Below are 20,844 nucleotides of genomic sequence, written 5' to 3'. Positions count from 1 at the left end.
AACTTTCTCTCCAAAATGGTTCTAGAGGTGACTTCAGTGGGTTCAAACATAAGATTTTTTCCTGTTTCCAGAGCACCTTAAGGTATCTTTATGTTTACTCATCTAGTATCCAATACACAGAGTCTGGGAGAGGTAGGTCAGTGTAGCTCCACTGTCTTGTCAAAGCAGCATTGACATATTTCACATAAGCATCTAACTCAGTAGTCAAAAGAGTAGATATACAACCAAGCAATCTTGTTCCCAGGTAAGTGATTTTTTGCTACCACTTAATAAAAGTGCTAAAAAAGCACTAGGAAAGCTTATTTGGTTTACCATTTTATGATTATTTTGCCTGGTAATTGCAAACATCCTGTGTTAACTCTCACAAGAATTAACTTATGCTTTGGCAAATACTGGTGCTTTCCTTCATGTTCCCCCCGATAAAGGTAGTCTGATATAGCTTAAAGCAGTCATAGTCTTTGTTCTTCAGAAATGATAAAGCATTTCTAATTTTGAGTTTTTCAATACTACAATATGGAGAGACAGATTTTATCTTAATAACATCTATATTATGATAAAGAACCAGCTACATGACAGGAAAGCGAACACTTCAGTTCATCTACAATTCTCCATCACATCAAAAGACACTACATGTGAGAATGATATGCTAAAACTTCCCATTATGCAGTTTGGAAGCCCATATATTTATTCTAAAGGAATTGGTATTGTTAACAGTAACCTCAATGGCTAATCTAGATAATCTTTTACAGCCCAGACTGATACTTTATTTACAGTGTGAGAAGATACAGATCTTATTTCTGTACATCTTCTAAGATATTTCTGTGAGCAAGATGCTGAATGTAAAGAACTGTTCCTGATCCAACACTTGCTAATAACACGCAAATGCTACCCCTCCCAGCTACAATGTAACACCTAAACTGTTGTTAGTATTTAATGCAACTGGTGAGGAAATAGGATAAACTCAGTAAGAGTTCTGTTTCCAGAAAAAGGTAGTAATTTCTGTGAAGGAACAGAGAATTGGCCTGAACCACTTCTCACCCCAAAGAGAGAGCTAGTTATTAATTCTGCATAGAACAGCACAATAACCAAAGTCCTCCACACCTTCCAGTTGCAGCAGATGTGAAAATACACAGAATAAGAAAGTGAGTTTTCACTTAATATGCACATTGGTAACCACATACTCATATTTTAAAAAGCTATCTCTCTTGCATAGGCACTTTCATCCGTATAGGTGAAATATATACTCATATGTATTTATGATGGGCCTGATTCTGCCTACCTTGCTCATATTGAGAGGCATCTTATCCTGCAGTAGTCCCACTGAAATCAAGCAGAGATAAAGCTCTTATTTCTGAGTATGGGTGGCAAATTCCACCTATATATAGCACGTCTATATTTATCTCCATTTTAAGTGGTTAATTTAGCTCTGTATCACTGAATTAAATATAAATTATCTGCTAGCACAAAAGCAGCTTGGGAGCAATTAGAGTCCCCTATCTCCCCCCGTCCCAAATACGTTAAATATCAATGTGTAATATGCAAATCCTAGCAGGTTTTTTACACTAACCACGTCGAATTCTTAATACCAGACAAGAAGAAAATCATAGCTTAACATACACCAGTAGATGTAATAAATAATGAACAGCACTAACAGCTTAACATCATAAGGAAACAGATGGAAAACTTCCCTCCAGAGATCATTGCATCTAGTATTAGAGAATGAGTTTCTGGACGTGCACAGGGTGAACAGTTCAAGTCTGAATTACAATGAGGTTGGTAACACTTTTTTATTATAAATGTAGGAATTTCATGTCTTCCTTTTAGAAAGTACTGCTATTACAGCATTCATCTGTTTCGCTGAAGACGTGAAAAGCAAAAGGCAAAATCTTAAGCTGCTAAAGTGTGCATAGCACAATCAAATCAAGATCTCTCTCTGGGAGTACCTTGGCTGGGTTTGCAGAATACAGCAGGGCTACAATGCCATCATCTGTCCAGGAAACGCAACAGAACCCAAAGTGGAAGCCAACTCTTGACTTGCGGTGTTTAGCTACACTACTGAAAAACGCTATTAAGGCTGTAGCTATGGTATTTGCAGGTCAAATGACTGTTTGTATGCTTAGAGAATTATAATGAAGCATGGTCTAATCTGTTTCTCTGATAAGATTTCCTTTCATACATGAAGTGGCTTGGTTGTGTGTTCAAAGTGCCTTTAAAACTGCAAATACAAGAAAAGAAGATTTCTCTGGAAAGTGAGGCACATCAGTTCTCACGGGAGAAGTGAACCAATGATCACATTTTGTGCACCTTTGCGGTCTCTTTTTAACATGATGCTCAAAAAACATATATGCACTATATCACTGGAAGCAGCCCTGCTAAAGGAAGATGTCGTGCTTAAATCCTTCAGCTGCACTGCTGTCAATAGGCATCTGAGTCCATAGCATGGCTTTTCTGACTTTCTAATGAGAATTTGTGCACATGGATTACAACACATCCTGCCTCCCTTAAAATAGAATAGACCTCAAAATATGGTGCAAAACCCCATTTCTAGACAAATAATCTTTCAAGTGTCTATTATAGCAACATCTGTTTGCAACTACACTTCAGAGTTCTGTGCAAATAATAATAAATGAAGCTTCTCAAGAAGAAGAATTTTTTCTCTGTTTCCTTCCTCCATCCTCTTCACAAACATGTCACCACAAAAGAAGCACAAGAGCGAAATGCTCTGTTCAGTGTCTCAAAATCCATTTCAGCAGAGCATGCCCAAGCCAGCCAAGCTCCTGTCTGCTCTGTGAGTTGTTAGGTAACGCTGCCTCCAACATCAGGTGGATGCAGAGACCACTGCTTTCTGTTATGGCTGAAGATATATAAACATAGTTGAAAATTGTATTGATTTTGAAGCCAAAAATTCTAGATGACTAACACTTTGGGGCAACTGTGGGGTCAGCCAAAACACCTTTGGTAATAGCGTGAAGAGCGGAAGCTGATATTCTCCTAACAAACCCACTAAGCTTATAAATGTGTAGCACTCATTACATTATACACAATGCTAGCCAGTAATGTCAGGTTGCTGTTCCAAGGCACAAAGTACTTCCAAATGCAGAACTATACAGAAATAAATGGAAGTGGTCCAACATCAAATTTAAGAGACAACAAAGAGTTGTTTCAGTAATAAGAATGCTCAATAATTTTATATTGCACAATTTCATACTGAATCAAATAATTCTCCTCTGCAGCACCTGCAGTCTATTGCAAATTTAGAACTAGTGATGCAGTCACAGAGGCTAACAGTAAAACAACGAAAGAAGTGGAACAACAACTTTCCAAAATAATCATTAAAAAAAAAAAAGCCTAATCCAAACTTCTTTTGGGATGTTGAGACAGATAAAAATATCTCCCTCGTGTGCACGCCTGAGCAGTATCTGAAGAGGTGCAAGGTTGCAGGGCTGTGGAACAAGTAAATCACTTGCAGACAGAGTTCAGCCTTCACCTCATGTACCATGATGGGAGGCAACATTGGCAGCAATGAGCTCTGAGTCCGGGCACAGGGCAGGAAGTTGCCAAGCACAGTAGATCTCTTGTGATCCCCACAGCCCACCACCTCTCCTGCTCTGAGTGCTGGACAAGTGGACACATCATGGCTAGGAGAGGGAAGAGGTTGAAACTGGAATTTTGCAAACAGAGCTGGAAATATATGCCCAACAAGAGAAGATGCACAATTTCTCCAACCCATCTCACTGGCAAGAGCAGGACTGGCAAGCTTTCCTCATTCAGGCTGTCATCCTGTCTTCTGTTTTATGTTCCCCCAATTCCTTCTGCTAAAGGAGGGGCCTGGACAAGTGTAGCTCTGCCTGGGGATAACAGTCCACCTCAGTAAGATTTCCAAGGGAATGAGAGGCTTATACAAAGTTTCATCTAAAACTAAATAGTGAGCTTTGTATTAAATTCTGGCATGAACGTTAGGATCAAGATCTTGCATAATGAGGTCATTGATTAGGTTCTTCTTAAGGTCCTGTCTTACCTTTGACCCCGACTAGGTTAAACTAACATCTATTTTGTGCCCAGCACCTAAGGCACTACAGTAACTGCAGGTTACCATCTTCACAGTATGCCTGGCTTTCTAGTGCATCAGCTCAATTTGGATCACATGAAATTTCTTTCCAGCTTCCCCCTGGTACAACCAGTTTTGTCTGCCAAGCAAAGCCTGTATGGCATCGCTGCTGACATCTAGGATGGTAACCAAATGAGCCAAGAGGTGGAATATGGTGATAGGTAGCATGCTATTTTGATACTGGAAGCACAGCATCCCTTCTTCCTCATTCTTCCCCTGCATTTGCCTCCATTTGGCAGTTTCTCTGCCCCATCTCATTGCTTCCTCACAACTTTGAAGAAGAATTAAAAAAAGAGCGATGGCTTCTCAGAGTCTTTTTCTTTCCCCTTCTTCTTACAGTTACTTTTTACTTTTGTTTCTCCTGTGAATTCCAAGGCCAGCTAAATTTTTTAAGTGCAGATTTAGGGACTATGCAAGGCGTATAGAAGAAAGTGATGCTTGGGAACTCGTCCAGAAACCTTGCTTGGCACAAAAAGAAAAATTTCTCCTGGTGCATTTGAGACTTTTCAAGGAAACCACATATTTTGCATCTGAGGTTTGCTCATGACCTCTCACTTTTCCTTAGGCTATAACACATTACCTGGCAATGGCTGGATTTATGATTTATGAACTTAAACCTCTTTAAAAATGAGACTCTTTCTATAGAACTTTGGGAAATCCTGCAAGACGAGGAACAGGAACAACCAGCGAGAACACTAGGGAAAGCTTTGAAGGCTGAAACAAAAAGCCTCATCTGTTAGGGGAGGGATCTTGATGCTAAGCAGAGCCTTGTATCACCTGACTAAGAAAGTAAGATTTAAACCACTAACCAGGTGGGTTTACACTCTCCAGCATACATTACAGCCATCAGACACAGGCATGTTGTTCGGCTGTGGCTACAATGACTGAGAAACCAGGCCAAGGGCAGAAGTCAGAGGTTGTGCACATATGTTCAGTGTCGGGATTGGCTCCTTCATTGTATTGAAGAAAGATGCCAAGAAAGGTGAAAGGCTGAAAAAAGGAGAAGCTGGCAACAGTGACACATTTTTCTTTAAAGATCAGTTTCAAGGAAATTGAGACACTAGGCTGCTAGACTACAGTGCAAAGACAAGGAGTGGATGAGTTCAGGTTGTGCAACATCACCACCTCATTGGTTTTTCAGAGACAGTTTTGGGTATACCTGAATATTTGTAGGCATTTAATGTCAGCAGAAAGAACTCTCTCTCTTCCTGGTTTTTGCCATTAAAACTAGTAAGGTTGCTTTCCCATTGCTTTTATATTTCACTTATTTGAATACTGACAAATTAAGTACAATTGAGAACAGTTTTGCACCACTGCAGCTACAAGATACAGTGAGTACTTGAACAAGGGTGACCTACTTCATTTAGAGCGACAGGTGTTTATCCAGGAGTAGGATTCTGACCCACTTTTTGCTGGAGCAACACAAGCTCAATTTGATGTGTATGTGCTCAGGTTAGCTTCATAGATTCAAATTGATTGAAAGTATTTATGAGCCATTAAGTCACAAGAATTGCATAGCCCTATTAATAAAAACCCTGCCTGCAGAGTTCTCCATTTTCAAAAGTCTTTACTATTATCATCATTATTGTTAAATATTTATATTACCATATGTCCAGAGGTAACGGTCAGGAACAACTCCCTGAATCACTAGGCTCTCCACAAATGCTCAAGATGCAAATATTAGTCAATACAGGTATTTACTAGTTACATTACTTCCCAGCCTGTCTTTGAGACCACCCTTGCTTTCCATGCCCAACCGATGAACACTGCACAAGACACCCAACCAGAGAGGGTTAAAAGCATCACAGCCCTCCAGCCATGCCACCAGCCTCTGTCACACCATCCACCTCCTCTCACTCCTCTCCAGCACCCCCTTGGCAGCACCCCAAATGTCACTGCTTTCCAGTCACGCCTCTGCCATTACAGTCTGCCACGCTCCCATAACACCCCACCCTCCACATCTTGCTGGGGGCTCTGCAACCATATGCCAGCACTGATTTATTAGTCAAAATTTCCCAAGGGAGCACGGCGTACACATCTGATGCCCCTCCATTCGAGCCCCTCTGAGTCACAGGTAGTGGAGCAACGTGTGAAAAAAAAGTCATCACGTATTCTGTCGGCAAAGCATTTCCCGTGGAGCACGCAGCGTAAGTTGCTCGCGTGCGCCACTTATCCCACTATGTCTCTAGAATAAATTATGCTCCAGAAATTTGCTCTCAATGGCCTCTTTCAGATAATAGCAATGAGTAAGATAAAACCTGCCACTTTATGTCAAGTCACACTCGTCGAGTACAGATTTAGTAATAGTAATACTTATCTTTTATGTAGCACTTTACATTTTCCAGTTGCTGCACAGAGATTAATTAATCAGTTAGACGTATGTAAGCCAGGCCTGAAGAACATATTGGAGGACTGACAGATGCCTGCACTGCTGTGAAAGCACAAAGACGACCACTTGACCTGTGCAGGCCCACATATGTTTAGTTGGAGTGAGGTACCAGCATGAACCCTGCGATCTGCCTGGTTTTAAGCAGGACCGTGAGGGCTCTGAGGTTTTGCTCATCTCCTCTCAATCCACTGAAAATCCTACAAACTCTCTCTTGTGATTAGAGCAGTTACCGTCTCCGAAGATGGAAAATGTGAAACAAAAATGGATGGGTTTGGATCCTGCTTTTAATTAATGCTTGCTGCCTATGGCACTCCATTGTGAGCTCTTTTTGCCATGGCTTAAATGTCCTCCCACCTGTGCCCTCCAAACTCTTGCGTCAGGCTCGTTCCAAAATCTCTCTGTGTAGTGGAGAGGAAGGGGATGTTTCTGATGGCGATGTGGGAAAAGGCTGTCACACAGCCATGCCATCGACTGGCAGCGCTCATCCAACCTGGCTGCCCAGCTGCTGTTACTGCTGTTGGTGAAGCACTTCAGATATACTTTCTGAGTTAAACCAAGTCTGGATAATTGGGAGCTGGAACCAACTCAAACATGAGCCGGCAGACGAGGGATCATGTTGTTCACTGAATTGCTCATTGACAGTGAGGAAAAACATTTGCAGTGGAGTGCTGCTGCCCTCCAGACGGGAACATTGAGCCAGCGGAGCAGCTCACAGTTTTTTGAGAGCGTCAGTTTTCATCCCAAACTGGTTTTGTGCAGCTCTTCTTGCCCCAGACTATGCTCGAGGCAGCACAAAGGCAGCCTGGTGAATCGCATCAAGGACATGCCCAATACTACATCTTAGCCTGTCATAAACTAAAAAAAAAAAACACAAAACCCCAAAACAACTAATTCACACAAGAAATCGCTGACATTTTTATACTTAGGGACTTTCCTTTTTGACATCCACCTCCTGATATCTTCAGAAAGGGTAGGAAGGCATTAATATGCGCATACGGGATTACTCCTACACTTAACGCCTGTCATATACTTGCTACTTGAAGAAAAATCTTACAATGAGCACTTGTAAGATGTTCAGATGAGGTAAACCTGAAGCATTCATGAAACTGCAACACCGGCCTTGAAAGCGTCACTTGAATTAAAAATCAAAAGAATTTGAAAAGTAATAAATGTGGGGCTCCTTTTCTTTGTCTTTTAGTTTCAGAGTCTGTAAGTCATCATTTCAGGATATTTATACTCAGTCAAAATGGACTAGAAGTCCAACAGTCATTTCAAGCAAAAGATGAGATTCTCCTCCAATCAAAAGACTCCAGCAACCGAGTTTGGGGTTTTTTTCAGTCTCAATTAGGCAAGTCATAAAAAGATCGGGCAACACCACTAGGAGACGTTAAATTTTCCATGTTCTGACACTGTTTACATTTGCATTCATGTAAACTCTCTTGCATTTAATTACAGAGGCACTTCTGTCATCCACAGGCACTTTCACATCTTTCATTCACTTCTCTGAAAGTGACAGAGGCTACTGAGCTGCCCCAGGTTATACTGCTGTGGTGCCCAGTTATCTTGCTCATGGAAATTGATGATTTTGTCCTGAAACCAATGTTTAGGCACTTTAAACTGTGCTGTAAGGAGACTTTCTGGTGCCTTTGAGGTGCCTTGTCATCTCCACCTCCTTGGGCTGCCACTGTAGACATGTGTCTCCTCCTCTTTGCTGGCTCTCAGATGCACCTGCTGTGCAAGTGAAAGATCTGAGTCACAGAGCTGGCAAATGACTTTTGTCGTGGTGTTTCTGAATTCTCCTTCATGTTTGGGGCAGTAGATGAGTACATGTTGCTGCGACTTTAAAAAAAAGTAAAGTGCCCAAAAGTCTCCAAAAGAAAACTACTGGGTTGTGAACGTCATGCCTTTCTGTGCCTTGAGTCTCCTTTTGTGTTTGCTTTACCCTTGTGAGGTGTGACCTAATGCAGAGACCCAGAGTTCGTCTGTGACCTGCCCCACAGGCAGCTTCCCAAGGAGGGAAACACTGGGGACCATGCTCTCAGGAGGGCACCTAGGGCATTGCTTTGCTCTCTGAAGGTGAGCAGCTCCTGAAGCCCCAGGAAGTTATGTCCCAGAGCAAGTTCCCAGTACTTCACCAGTGTATGCTGACTGATGCTTCACTCCTGATGTTTTAGAGGAGGCAGAAAGGTCCTAATCCAGAATGTGCTGCATTTGCAGGATGTGGTCTGTAACATTGTCACAACTATCCAATAGCCAGTTGTAGTTTTTCACTATATAACTGTTTCCTTGTTGCATCTGGACATTCAGAGGAAAAGAATAAATTTTTCTAAGCTTGCTTTAATCACAACTGTTGTTGTGGATGGAGGATTAAAGGCCTGTGATGTGATAACTCAAAACCCCTCAAGTTATATTCAGAAAGGACCACGTTGTGACTGTAGTTTCATGTACCAAAAAAACAAAAAAAAATCACCAAAAACCAGAGGGTCACTTTTAAAAATATGTCTGTGTTTCAACTGTATCTAGAAGAAACAAATGTTTCTTCTCTCTTTCCCCAATCCCCCGCCCTGTGATGAATGCCCCCCCCAAAAGACTGTCAGTTAGGTATTGTAAAGTCCTTATTATCACAATTCACTACATATCAGGATGAATGAAGAGAGCTGTGCAAACACTGCAGATATCTTTTCTATATTACAGCTGCAGCCACTCCCCAGAGATGTTATTAATGTCCACGGCTCTCATAGAGAGGCGGCGTATGCTGGCATCTGATTGCTATTCAGATCAGCAGCCTCCCTCCGTCTGCCTGTGAACCAACACATTAGTAGGTACATAAAGGGCTCTCGCTGTGGGCTGAACAAGTTCCTAGGGCCTCCGTCATGAAAAGATAATGGCAGTGTGATTGCCAAAATTTTGTGGAAATTGTGCTAAGCCAAAGCAAAACAAAGCCCAAGGTAGGGGGATGCATTTTTCCTGGGCAATTTATTATTTATCACTGCTCAGCAAACCCCTTTGTTCTTGCATATGGCAGCTACTCTCCATTTATAGCTCACTTGGGTGTATAATTCAAATAGAAGATATATGATGTTTTTTAAGAACGTAGGGGTGAGTCTGATTCCCTGGACCAGGCCCAGGCTTGATGGGGGGTAGCTACATAAGAATTGAAGGCTAAAAACAACCAGCCCACAAAGTCTACAGACACTGCCGCCTTGGGATTTCTGCAGGGAGAAACTTGATGTGCAAAGCCAACAGCCAGAAGTATGTCAGGGAAGATCAGGGAAGGCTCCTATCCTGCCAAAAGTAGAGCTGCCCACCAGCAGTTTTCAATTACACATTGGATTGTGGCAGTAGCAATTAAGAGACTGCAAAACGCAGCATCCCATGAACAAGATCTGAGTGAGAGCTGCTGGCCTACCTCACCTGTGGCCCAAGAGCTCCAGAGGACAAGCACCCTGCCATCCAGCATCATGCCGTCTGCTTGAATCCATGGTACATGAACCTGTGATGTATTACACCCCATAATATCCTACTCCCAAGCTTATACTTTTTTGGTGTGAAGCAAGCAGCGTTCCCATCAAGTATCCGTTCAGCCTGGAAAACTACTCAATACCTACCCTCTTATGATACACCTGGATCTGTAGCACCGATATGTGTGGGAAAAGAAAGCAAAAGGATGTTTAGCAATGAAGGCCTGAGCAAGGAGTTTTGATTAAGGCAGGAAAACCAGTGTTCACACAAGAAGAGCAAGAAATGATTCTATGATTCTATGATTCTATGATTCTATGAAAAGATATCTAAGTGAGCAAACACAAGAAGAACGTCAATGCCTTGCTAGCCTGTTCCCAACCACATCGCAGGTAGCCATGGGTCCCTCACAAGTGCAAACCTCCAAAATAAGCTACTTCATGTAGAAACTGAAAGATAAAAGCAGTGCACGGCTACATACACACACTTCACGGGCACTTAGGAAGGAAGTGCTCTTGGAAACACAAAAAAGTGAGCAATGTCACCAGCTGGTGACAGAGCCCACAGAAACAACACAGCAACACAGAAAACTAGTAGCAACACAGAAAACTAGTTTCTCAGGGAAATCTACCTGTATATCTGAGACATTGAAAGCTGGTGCACCTGAGTATAGAAACACGGTCCTCACAGGATGCAGAAGACCGTATCCATATCTCTGCAGGAGTGCATTTCAAAATTAAGCCAGGCACTTAAACTGGAGACGACAAGAGGAAATATTTTGTCTTCTTCATCGACTGGTGCCATGCATTCATCGATTATTTCTTTGTAACAGCTCCTCAGTCTGCACAGAGATCAAGAATAAGAAAAGTTATAATATCTTCTCTTTTCCAGAGCCCCAAGGATAAGTACTAACTATGAGTCTCAGTCTGGATCCATTTTGTCTCATTAATATACATAGGAGGAAGCCAGTCTCTGGAATTTGTTAGCATAGTAGTATCTTTGCCAAGCTTTGTGTATTCTGACACCAGGGCTTCACATAGTGTAAAAAACTCCCTAGCTTAACAGGAGCACTGCCTTTCCGCTCGCTGCTGCCTACTTCCACATCTCAGAAAGCACTGCAGCTGGCAGTGCTGGTGGAGGTTACCTGATAGGCTGTCAAAGCACCCACTTTATGAACTTATCAGCTCCTGGGGCTGCTGCCTCCTGAGCCTTATATGGCTTCCCTCCCCACTTGCTTTCCTCCTGAGGGATGATAGGAAGGCACACTGCTGTGCAGATTTCCTTCTAGCCATTGTAGAAGTTACACAGCAAGAGGTACCGTTTTGTCCCATTAAAATAAGACTGAAGGTTCCAATGAGCTGTAGCAATGACCTGATTCTCCAGAACATCATGGGCTGTCAGGACAGAGATATAAACAGCAGCTGCTTCAGAGGAGAGACTCTTGACATGTGTAGAAGAGCCAAGATAGATGCCTGCTTTTCAGTAGAAGGCAGGTTTTTTTCCCATGAATCAAAGCCCTGCCCCATTCTGCACTAGTATTAAACTGCCTCTTCTACTCCTCGGTTTATGGAAATATGGTCCTCATGGGAATTCCATGAAGACTTTCAGGAAATCTGAAAAACCTGTTTTGTCTGCATCGTGACAAAGATACACTGCCTCTGGATGCTACCAAGAAGTGGCTAGAAGTGTCAGACAGAGAGTATTTTCTTTTGCATACCCATGCCATGAAATCACATTACATTTACTTTTAAAGGCCTTGTTGAATCTTTTTCCCTCTTGGTAAGAAGCACAGATGTACAAAAGTGACCTCATATCTGAGGATGACAGGTTTTGACAGGATTCCTCTTGTTGTAAGTAAAGAGCTACCCACGACATCAAACAGCAATAAGCAACACACAGATTGAGGTGTTATTTGCTCATAATGTAAACTGCAAAAAAATAGCTGAGCCTTCTAGGCAAAAGAATTTGCTCAGAAAACAGTGTATTTTCATAGAAAAGTTTTATTTGTTAGGTGCTTTGGTACAATTACTTGACCATGTACAGCATGTCTGAGTTGCACTGGAAATTGATACTTTCCGTAACGGTGTCTCATTACTGGTGATTCATTGGCGAGGTGCTGCTGTGATAATTAGTGTTTTATGGGCGAATGGGCCACACATTCTTTAAGTAGTCCACTTCCTTAACCATGATTTATTTAAGTGGTTGTTTTCTGATAGTTGTGTAAATAAATGCATGCTAATGGAACATAGCGACAGTGCTTCCGTTGACAGGTTTCTGTGTCTTACCATAAAGCAGCTGAAGAACTAAATCTGCATATACAAATCCATAATGGTTAGGGGCTTTTATGTGTTTTTGCAGGAGTGGTTTTGACTGAATGCACAAAAAGATGCAAATTTTTCATCTCCTTCGGTTTTTACCTCCCAGGCTGGCTTCAAAGCTTACTTTTTAACTCAGTTATTTGGAGAGGCTGACGGAGGAACGAGCTCTGCGATGCATCTGTTGACAGCCTACTGCTGTTTCGAAGGTTGGCCTCTCCCTCCCACTCCATTAACACACTTTGTCTGCAAAGTGTGCTAGATGCTTTGAGCAGTGCCTTACCAAACCAATTCTGCCTGGTCAATGAAAGACAGCATTTTAACATTGGCTGTAGTGGATGATGGGGCAAAGGATGCAACACATCCTGTCCTGGCTGCTTCTGCTCCAGTAGATAAGGTCACCAGTCCCAAGTACCTATCACTGCTGCTTTGCTGGAAGTTATTGCTCCCTCCCGCCCTGAATTTACCAGATGAGCTGCCCATGTGAAAATGATCCAGGAATGGTAGGTCTCTCCTAGGTCAGCTTTTGAAGCTGACAGGGGTTAGGGAATGTGCACAGGAGCAGAGAGCTGGCAGGTCCAAGGGCGGCAAAAACTGGGCATCTTCTTCAGGCAGAACGGCTGCAGGCAGGGAAAAAATAAAAATAGCTTAAAAAGTCATCTGGCCCAGTACTTGGGAAGTTTTACTTCCCAGCCCTAGGAGCCTCACCTCAGATCCATGCAAGCCCTGCCTGAGGGCTTGTGGGACAGGGTGCAGTGAGCAAAGCTGCCGGCACGGCTCTTCCGCTCTGTCATCCTCTGATTACACGAGACAGCCAAAATAAGGGCTCACAAGCCATCCTTATTCAATCAGCTCCAGAAAAAAAATGCAAATAAGCTCAACAACGACAACAAAGCCCCCAGATTTTTTTTTTCCTGTTGCAATTATGGTGCCTATAAACACGACTTCAGCTTCAATCTCACAGTTTATATTGCTTCTGGAAACTCCTGAGACATGCATAATCTTATTGAGCAAAATCCTAGCCCCACAAAAGCAATTAGCAAAACTCCTACCCATATCTACGAGCGGGATTTTGTGTGCCATGAGCAGTTTTTGTTTAAATCCAGAATTCAAGCATGAATATATAAAATTAAGATAGATTATTATAGCTGTAATAAAAATATATACAAGTACATTCGTGTACTTAGAAAAAGGGAATAAAGGGAGGATATTTGCTAATAGAATACATAACATTTACATCTGCTAGTATAGTTGCAGGGAATTAGAGCAGATGTTGAAAGTCTGTCATCTTTTATTTTGAAAGATATTCATTCAGTATATATAATCTGGTGTGTCAATTAAAATATGCTCAAGAGCAAATTTCTTCCTCAGCTTTATAAACTTACTGTGACAGGGTGGCTGAGTCATGCTTGTCTGAACTGCCTCAGCTTTTTTACTTTCCTTAGACAGACTTGATTCCCCGCAGACATAAAGAGAACGAGTTCCTTGGTCATGTCGGCCAGAAGGGCACAATACGACTTTCGAAGGCTGTCAGGAGGAGGTGAATGTCCTTCCCCTTAGTTTGTCACAAACCTGTGTTCTCACCAGGGCTGGAAAGATGCTTCTTCTTGAGGTGAGGATGGTAGCAGGCTCTTTTCATCACTGTCTTTTAAAGTCTAAGGCATTTAGTGAATGTATCCTCTGCCTAGACGGAGGAAGAGGAAGCAAAGCAGGAGACTAACCTATTTTAAGATAGGTGTTGAGATTAGATGTTAAGGTCCCACACTTCAGCTCACTTGAAGATACCCACGTATCTTTAAAAGTGTTTCAGACTGCAGGACTCCACACAGCCCATCTCTCATTCGTTTCACCCTCCCAGGGCTAATTCTTTGAATATTCAATATTTTAACTGGCACTTGCCTGTAAAAAAAAAAAAAAACAAACCAAAATAAACCCACCTTGTTGTAATTGTGCTATCTGAGTAACATGCAGATAAATCTTGCTGCAATTCAGAGAGTGGTGCTGACCCAGAGTATTGTCACACACACCTCAAGCCAGAAACTCTCATGCAGAGACACGTGTGCAAGGCAGGTAGCACAGCAAGGTCCCTACTTGCCGATGGTCCCTTGACCCCGGACACCTCCCAGGTGCCAAGTACAACTTTATGCCTTTGAGCAGTGTTTTCCATTAGTTTTTTCATCATTTAGTAGAGGCAGTAAGCAGCATGTAAGAGCTCAGCCTGGAAGAAAGGTAACCATCCTGATCACAGCAAAACTGTGGATGTCTATAAACCTGTACACAGATGCTGACAGCTGCTGGGCCGCCCCAGCAGAGCTGGCTGTCCTTCTTGCAGGATCACTTGTCACCTCCCTGACCAACATTGGGTTCTGCACTTCAGAGAGGCCTACCTCAGCTTTTTTTCAGATGCCAGTAACAAAGTCTGACAACCTCTTCCAAGAGGTCGTGCCACAGTAAGGAAGGGCTTGCATTGTGTCTGACCTACATCACCTTTGCTGAAACAGTGGTCCAGTCCTAGTTGTCTCCTCTGCAGGAGGCATGAAGGTCAGAGGAGCTATCTCTCCCAAGGCTAAACCACACCCATTTCTTTCAGACCTGGCTAATGAGTAGCATTTTCTTGGCTCTGCCTTTTCCAGTGGTCTCCTCTCAGTTGTCTCTAGCCAGGTCTCATCCTTATTCAAGTGCAGCACCCCAAACTTGACACAGCCTTCCAGCTGAGATCACGCCAGTGCTGAATAGAGCTAAACCATTACCTTGTATGTTTTCGTGTACATGTGGGAATATGAGGTTTATCTTTTTCATTACAGCATGACACAGCAGACTCTTGTTCAGCCTCTGATCCACTACAGTGGCTGGATTTTTTATTTATTTATATGGGGGAATTTATTGCTTTGTTTGTTTATTTCTTTGCAGAGCTGGTACCTCTCCAGCATTTGCCATTTGTACTTTGGACATTTCCCTAGCAGACTGCATTTTTTTTCAATTTCTTTTTTTTTTGTGTGTGTGTCTCAAATATATCAAGCCATTTGAAGCCTGGCCCCAGCACTGCAGAGAGTGCCCACTCCTTGCTGGTGTCTGTGAAGGTGACAGGCTTGTTCTCAAGTCCATCATCAGCACCGCTGGCTTCGCTGCCAAAGACACTGAGTAATCCCAGGGCCACAGCAGCCTCCTGCTGAGCTCTCCTTGATCAAAACTTCCATTTCGATAATGAGCTAATCACCAGCACTCTCTGTGTAACATTCTCCAGCCCGTTTTGTGCCCACCGTGCAGTAGATGTGTCTAGACCACACACTCGCTGCGCCTGCCTGTGAGCGCTCTGCGGGAGACGCCGTGACCAGACATGCATTTGCTTCTGTCAGCAAGATCTGTCACCCTGTCACATAAGGAAGTAAGACCAGTTTGACAAATCCATGTTGGCAGCTACTCCTTTCCCTGCTCCCTTCCAGGTGTCTGATTATTTGCTTCAGTATTTTTTGCAGGAGCTGGTGTTGCTCTGACGGGTGTACACTTCCCCAGAGGCCCCTGCTCCCTGCCCTCAGTGACAGGCACCCTACTTCTGCTTTTCCAGTCCTTCAGAAGATGGGGCAAGAGCTCAGCATTTGTGAATTCTTACAGAAAATCCCTAGTGCCTCTGAAATTCCAAACCCTCCACCCCGAGTTCTTTGAGCCTCTTAAGATTTAGATCATGAGGTCTAGACAAATTTGAAAGCACCATATTTATTTAGAAAGCATGTGTTAACCTGGTGCTTTGAACTTATTTGGAGGGCTTGTTTGTTTTCAGTGTTATATTAGTTACATAAATCTCTTTTTTTATGTTCCTGTATGAAAACTTTGCTGTCGACTAAGCCTGTATACAAAGACTGAGTCACTTCCTTTGAGGCACACTATGTTAAAACATGGGATGAGTGTCTGAGCTCTCCATTTTGTTGTGAAGAGCTAAAATAAAGAAATCTTCCAAGAGCAGCTGGCAGAAAATATTTGTAATGAGAGCTGCCAACTACTAGAGGAAAGTGGCTTATTTATACAGGGGCACCACTGAGACAGACTGAAGAGACAGACTGCGTTGGATTTAGAAAATGAAAATCACCCGAGTGGACAGGGCTGTAAAAACTATATAATATAAAAAATGAATCTTGTAACCCAGCAGCACCTGCATCTGGCATTCTCATTCATGCCTTCTGCAGGAGATAAAACCTTCTTGCTCTATCAAATAAACCCCATAATTACATTGCTTAAGTAGGATATTAAGTGGCATCATATTAAGCCATTACATGACCTTTGTCATCATCAGCCCTGCCAGGCAGTGAGGAGAGCTGTTGCTCCCTGCTGATTTCTCTGGGTATCTGTTTAAACATACTGTGGTAATTAGAAACATCTAAATAAAACCCTGCCCAGGATTACGAGGGCTGAATGGAAGAAGCCTTCCTTTCTGGTGGCTACAATGCCCTTACCTGCTGCTGGTGTGTGTGCACACGCATCCTTGCCAACATCCCTCATTTGATATGATCCAAAGCTCTACGGTGTAAGAAAGCAAAGAGATTCAAAGGCAGCATCCTTTTCCTCCTCTGATTGACAGAGCCTCTGCCACTGGCAAAGAGGATCTTTCCACAGGGCTTGAAATACAGATCTGCCGATTCCCCCTGCTTTACTCCTTTGTGCTTTTCTCTGAAGGGAAACCTGCAGGTTTCAGATGCCAGCTTCATACTAGGCATCCTTCCTAATTACCTGAGCCGCCATCATTAAGTGCAGCACATATATTGATCACTATCATGAACGTTGCCTTTCTAATATTCAGCGACTGTGAATCAAACTGTGTCACAGATGTGGATTTCAATGACAAGGTATATCTGAGTGCACCCCACAGATTTCCCTTCCTTATAGTAACTATAACTGAATCAGGTAAAAAAAAATCACTCGTGTTCCTGTCCTTTAGGTATTCTCTAAGGTAATTCGATTAGCTCAGGAACACTACTGGCATCTAGTCCTGGGAAAAAATTCAGCTTCGAATGGGAGTAGCCCCTTGCTGACTATGAAAGGTGTTTGGGAACACGCTTGCAGCCTGGATTGCCTCCCAGATTTAGAAAACAGATGGCCTAGGAAGGTTTATGTTCATTTTTCAAAGCACCGGTTTTAGCATTTGTCTTTCACTTAATTGTGTTTCAGCAGAACACTTCTTCATGTTCACAGGAAAGTCACCCCAAAAGGATTTCCAGCTCTGTGCTGTGCTTCTGTCCCTGCTCCTCTCTCACTCACAAGGTTTACCTCTCCAATGCCTGTGCTCAGATGCTGCTGTGCTTTCCAGCAATTGTGAAAATTGTTCTTAAGCAAGCTCACAAACAAGCAGCACTTCATGTCACTGTCAAGTAATTATAGTGGTGGACACAGTTTGCAATAACCTTTTTTTTTCACAGGAAACAGTCACAGATATCAATGATCTTTGTCAAAAGGGAGGTGTAAAGATTTTAAGATACATAAGGAGGAATGGAAGTTGTCTACTTCAATAAGAAAACAGCCTTATATTTGATAGCTAAGGGTCAAAACATGATTGAGACATGCCAGCAATACAAAAGATTTTGTCTGGACTATTTGAGACAGTCACATGAAAAGGGCTTGTCTGAGAGACATTTTGGTCTTAATGCCTGTTTGCGCGTTCTCCTCCTTCATTACTGAGTTGTATTCTAGGTTGGGAGGATTTAATTATAGCCAGGAGATGGTCCAAACCATATGAAGCACTACCAAATCTGGCCATTATTTTACCCTACATACAGTGTATAACTTTTGCAAGCAAGAAGAGCCATGTGCCACTAAAACTTCTCAGTGCCTGGACACATAATTTATCCACATAATTGCCTAAATAGGTGCACAATTGCACACTCCCAGGCATCCTGGGGCAGGAGGGATGTGAATGTTAGGTTGACTCGTAATCCTCTGGCCTTTTTAGACCTGAATAGCTATTCCAAAACAAACATGCTGCAATAGCTGCTCTGGAAGAGCTCACCAGGTGGTTTTGCTTTCCTGAAGAAGATTATTTCTCCCGAATAATCACAGCCCTCTGGAAATACAGCGGCTTTTCTTCAAATAGCATGCCCTAGTAGGAACTGCTCCCAGGCAGCTATTGGGAGATGATGTATTCTGCAGCAGTTATTATAGCCAATTTGCTCAGGTGGAGAAGGTCAGAAGAGGTGTTGACTAGAAATGCTCTTGGACCAACTTACCTGGAGGTTAAGGAGCAATTTTCTATGGTATGGAGTGGAAGATTTTACCTAAGCGCTTTCTGTAGGTGCACAATTGATGTTCGGGGAAAAAAAAGAAAAAAAGAAAAAAACAACAAAAAACCCCACCCAGAGTAAAGTCTATTTTTGTCTCTTGTCATCTGCACCTCAATCACAGTATAGAATTACTCTGGTCCAGCGATTGCCTGCCCGGAGAAGGGCCCATATTCATTTCACCTCCAGGGCTTCCATTAACACAGCAGTTATACTGTCATTTGGGCAGAAAGCCCGAGTCAAAGCACTGCTTCATTTGATCTGCATCTGTCCTAAAGTAATATCCCTCTGCTCTTTCCATCCTGTTTCCCTCTGAGGCAGCAGGCTGCTGTTTTTGTGAGGAATGACTGCCTCCATTTGACAGCAGAATACTTTGAAGCGATCACACTAAGCAGGCAGCGCCGCTGCTACGAATTACTGTCTACAGCACATTACAGTGACCTCTCTACCTTTCTTTTCCATTTCAGAGAAGGATCTGGGAAGGAAAGGCACCCTTGTGTGCGTGGTAATCATTCAAATATGCTGCTTTTTGGTGAGTCTTTCAAGACGACAGAAAGCAATTCTGTCGAAAGAGGAGAGTGCTCAAATAACACGGATCACACTCTCCCCATGTGTTTGGCAGAGTAGAATTTTACAGGCAGCCCCTGTATTTCAGAGTGATTTAAAATGATGCATTCTGGATGTCCTAGTTCTAAACTGGCCCTTTTCTACCAACAAATTTTACTGTTAGGATATGAGGTTACTAGTTCATATAACCTCTCCCTAAGGGATTTCATGTATCTGATATTCTAATGGATGCTTTAATTTCTAGTAGCAATTTCACACATTTCCCCCTGTTCATGTGTCTTTTAAGTTTAGAAAAGGCCTCAGACAAGGAAAGGAACCTGTTGCACAGTGAAGTTGTCATCCTGTGCCAACCCAAGAAAGCCAAAATTCCTATGCTTATTTATTTATAGTTCTTGTTGTAGTACCCTGAGAATTCATGAACTTCCTTGTAAACGTTTCACATGAAAATGTCTCAGTGTGCAAAGGTCATTCTTTTGGTAAGGAAAACGTATGGTAGGTCTCAGTATCTTTAAAATCTGGGATCCCTATGACAAATTTAGGAATGAAAAAAGTGTTATCTCACTGGATTCATTCTGTAAGACAGATGAGGGAGATATTACATGAGGAATGCTTATTCCGAATGACCTTAGGTTTTCTCTAAGGGAGAAGGGATGGCAGCCTTTCGAGTCCTAAAATGAGGTCTATTTATCTATTGCTAATGATAACAGTGACCTCTGGTGGAAATGTCTAAAATCTTTTTTACCTCACGTTATTTTTTACCTGGTTGTAGTTTAGGATCTGATTCTGGCATTTCTAATACATTTGCTACTGTTCAGAAAAAGAATAATCAATTTAAGGTAGGCTCTACTCCCTTGGACAAATTTATGGCCAGGGCCCTAATTTCAGTATGCCAGATATTTAAATTAGAAATTAAAATACTACACATTTATTATTTTAGAAGAGGAGAATTGTTTTAAGAGAGAGATGGGTGGGCCTTAAGTTCACCAATTAAGCATCCTGCCATATCCAGAAGTCACAAACAGATTTCTGTATTTCAAATTAAAGCTGTTACATCTGTTAGATCAAAAGCATCTTGTTTGTATTTCCTTAACTAAAAATGCCACTAATGATGAAGCTGGTTCCTAGTGAGTTGGTAATAACTGCACCTGGACTAACAAATTTGTCTTTTGTCTTCAAAGCCTTTTCAGACCAGTCATTACTTCAGACACAAATGGTATCTTCAGATTAGTGTCATAGGATGTTTTGTACCATACCTCTCCTTTTTGTTTCCATCTGGATGTCTTGCCACTTTAGACTTGGTTTTAGCCCTCATGTAATGACGTCTCAAAATCACAGACAGATGTCTGGCCTGCAGTTAGAATCACAGAATCACAGAATGGTAGGGGTTGGAAGGGATCTCCAGAGATCATCCAGTCCAATCCCTTGTAAAGCACATTTGTTTTGATCAGGTCACAGAAGAACCTGTCTAGGTGGGTTTTGAAAAATCTCCAGAGAAGGAGACTCCACACCCTCACTGGGCAGCCTGTGCCAGGGCTCCCTCATCCTCTCACAGGAAAGTAGTTTTTCTTTAAGTGGAACTTTTTGTATTCCAGCTTGTGCTAGTGTTGATAAGGTCACTCCTCAATCTTCTATTCTCCAGGTTAAACAGACTCAGGTCTTGCAGTCTTTCCTCATAAGAGAGATGCTCCAGTACTCTCATTGTCTTGGTAGCCCTCTGCTGGACTCTTTCCAGAATTTCCCTGA

This window comes from Colius striatus, chromosome 1, assembly GCF_028858725.1.
Source record: "Colius striatus isolate bColStr4 chromosome 1, bColStr4.1.hap1, whole genome shotgun sequence".
NCBI lineage: Eukaryota > Metazoa > Chordata > Aves > Coliiformes > Coliidae > Colius > Colius striatus.
This window is presented reverse-complemented; position numbering follows the sequence as displayed.